At 37.7% G+C, this 2412-nt stretch overlaps 1 protein-coding gene across 1 annotated transcript in view; it reads right to left on the reverse strand.

The window, feature by feature from the left end:
• Positions 1–459: 459 nt before the first annotated feature.
• Positions 460–2412, reverse strand: part of LOC106519812 (collagen type IV alpha-3-binding protein) — a gene marked incomplete at its 5' end in the record, with an annotated part of 44409 nt that continues 42456 nt past the window's right edge. Inside the window, 1 exon segment of the mRNA XM_014011625.1 lies at positions 460–2115.

Here is a 2412-nt window from a genome sequence, read left to right on the forward strand (position 1 = left end):
CAGTCCTCCTGGCACTTAACAGCATATACAACATTGCTCTGTTTGTGCCGGGGCACCGGATCTTTGGGGTGAACCAGCCTTCAAAACGCAAATATTGGTCTGTGTGGGTGGGCTTACGATACACGCCAGTTTCCAACCGTCCTCCATCCGAAACCGAGACATCGCAATCCAGGAACGCCAACCTGCCATTTTTTACATCCTCTCGTGTGAACTTAATATATTCATCCACAGAGTTGATGTGATCAGTGAAATGTTGGACTTCCTGGGCTTTAATTTTAACCCAGRTGTCGTCAACATATCTGAACCACACTGTGTTTTACAAACTTATAAACTATCATTTGCAGCCTATTTAATCCAGTTAAAATTATATCAAGGGGGATTACCACAAGTATTTATTTTTTCTTCTTCACAAGTTTGGTTGTTTCCTTTGTTCTGACATGTATGAAGTACCACAAAATGTTCTGTTATATAGTTCTTTTATTTTAGAATGTAACAAAGCACAGTTTAGTTTAAAACCTACAGAGCTCCAGGTGTTTCCTGCTCACGTATCTTTTGTGATTGGTGCAGAAATGGTTTGTTTTGATGGGAAAGGTGACTCCTGCTGGAGATCTACTAGAAATGTTTGTTGTGGGTGAAAATAAAAATGCAACGTGCCATCTTTCCACTGAACTGTAGCTGAGTTTTATCCTGCTTCATGTCAGCTCACAGCTTTCAACATGATGAAAACTGCTGAAGAAGCAGTAAATCCACAGGTCCTGTCAAATATATTCACTACCTGGGTTTTTATTAGTCAATGTTTTTTGACAGCAATTAAAACTTAAACCATACTTTTCACAGGCACGGTATGAACTGATATGAGCACAGGAACAGACTTTTATGGAAATATAACAATTGATGAAATGAGGCAATGAAACATTAAGAAAACAACATTTAACATGTGAAAACCCTTATTGCTAACAGTCATTTATTAATAACACCAGCAGATAAATGGTTTCAAACAATCAGAAGAAAAACATACATTGTGTTAAAAACAAGACAAGCTAAAGATTGTTGGTGATTTGGTTGTTGACACAGATCATATGTAACAAACTAAACACTGACAACACTTTAATACCAGACTTTTACAACTAACTGATTCCTGAGTGAAATGTGTGCACACAAAACAAGACTGCACATCTCATGTGGTTCATTTGTTCAGTAAAAATACTGTAACAGTAAATTAGAATGGACTGTGAGGATCAAACCAGCAGGAGGCACTTGGACTGGTTTTAAAGGTGCAACAAACAATCTGCAGTTTCCTGTAACACTAAGGCATCTAGGCTCAACTAAAGTCCCATAAATGTAAACTATTTACAGGTGATGAAGCCTTAAATACAAACATTAACAGTGAAACAAAGAATCAGTCTGGCTCCTCCATCACTGCTGAGGTGATTTCATCAGAGACATGAAGCTTCTGCTCAGGGCTCCTGGAGGATTCACAGCCCTTTTCTTCACACAAACATCAGGTCAAATGACAGAAACAGCTTCACTGAACACAGAAAACAATTTAAAAAAGATGTTTCTGTGTAAAAGTGAAGATTTGTATTTATTTTTACAAACATCTTACATAGTTAATAAACATCTTAAAACATTGAGCGTGTTTAAAGTTTCTCCTCTTCAGGCTGTTTCAGTCAGGTTCACCCACAGCTGCTTTCAGCTGGGTTGTGAGTCTTTGCTGACATCATTCACTTTAAAACACGACTGTTAGTATTTGGTTATTAAAGCCTGAAGGAGAAAAGGATGAACTGATGAGGCTGAAGTAGTGCTGCTACACAATATTCTGTCATGTGAATGTATTTCAGTCATTAATGAAGTTTACTGTCATTAATTATAGTGATGCTGCATCTAATCTAACTTCAGCTGTTGAGGAAAAATGAACTTTTCCTGAAGGAGAATTTCAACAAAGTTGTTTTTTATGTCTGAAGTTCAAAACGTCCAACATGCAGAGCTTGATGTGAAAAAAACTGAAAACTTTACAGTTTCTTTGGGTAAAAAAAGATACGACTCTGAGGAGGGAGATCAAGTGTTGTAGCAGCTGCTGCTCTGCAGGAGGCGCTGTGATCCGATGACCCAGTCCTGAAAACACACAACCTTCATGTTACCTTATAACACAACACTTCAACACGTCAACACATCAACACGTCAACACATTAACACATTAACACATTAACACGTCAACACATGAACACGTCAACACATGAACACGTCAACACATGAACACATCAACACATGAACACGTCAACACATGAACACCTTAACACATTGTTAGAACAAAGTTGAGGTGGTTATTTTCATCATTCAAAATACTTGGCAGTGAGAGCTTGGGTCAACTTCCTTATTTTGAGAGTTTAATCATTGCTTAATTTTGGTCTT

The sequence above is a fragment of the Austrofundulus limnaeus genome, unplaced genomic scaffold, assembly GCF_001266775.1.
Source record: "Austrofundulus limnaeus strain Quisiro unplaced genomic scaffold, Austrofundulus_limnaeus-1.0 Scaffold83, whole genome shotgun sequence".
NCBI classification, from domain to species: Eukaryota; Metazoa; Chordata; class Actinopteri; order Cyprinodontiformes; family Rivulidae; genus Austrofundulus; species Austrofundulus limnaeus.